Source organism: Tarenaya hassleriana, unplaced genomic scaffold, assembly GCF_000463585.1.
Source record: "Tarenaya hassleriana unplaced genomic scaffold, ASM46358v1 Cleome60, whole genome shotgun sequence".
NCBI lineage: Eukaryota > Viridiplantae > Streptophyta > Magnoliopsida > Brassicales > Cleomaceae > Tarenaya > Tarenaya hassleriana.
In genome coordinates this window covers 164,815-165,647 of record NW_010968506.1, presented here as the reverse complement: position 1 = coordinate 165,647, position 833 = coordinate 164,815, and positions in this window count along the sequence as shown.

Here is an 833-nt window from a genome sequence, read left to right as displayed (position 1 = left end):
GAACGCTTACCTCAATCGATCCGGGACCTGTATCAATTGATATGTTCGTCCGATCACTGTAGGCAGGAAGAATACCTTGCCCTCTACACGTATCCACACCTCGGGATGGATTCCAACCTTTGGAACTTGTCTGCTAGGACTCGAATCTTCTATTCGATGATGTGCTTTGAGAAAACGAGATTTAGATCACTTCTTCAACCCTCTAGACTCTCCAAAAAGGTCTGAAGAAGCTCTCTTTTTCGGCTCCTTAGTGTTAGGGTTATTAATCTCCTCTTCTTCAAGTGATTAACCCTAGATCCGGATTTTCAAATTAAATCCGAAACCCAGACCGTTCGATCTGAACACTTGGTCCGTTCGAACCAGTCTCATAACTAGGTCCGTTCGGACCGACGGGTCAGTCCGTTCGGTCCAACACTTGGTCCGTTCGGACTGGACTCTCTAGTCCGTTCGGTCCAACAATTTGGTCCGTTCGGACTAGATGCTCCGGTCCGTTCGGTCCACTCCTAGACCGAACGGTCCGGATCTCTTGTCTAGATTTCTCGACGTTTTCTCGTGCATTTGTCCTTCCCTGCGTGTGTGACCCTGTAGGCTCATTCGATATAGCAGTATAACCCGAAATCTCTATTCCGGATATACAAGTCATAGGCGGTCTCTAGCAAGACACTATGACTACCTATATCGAATAGAGTTTGTTCGTGATCTTACGAACACCACTGATGATTCCGGTTGATGATCCTTTTGTATAACGATATCATATGTCGAATATAAGGCATGAACAAGCCACCTTATCTGATTCGACTACTTTCTCGTTCACTGAGTTCGACTGTCTGAAA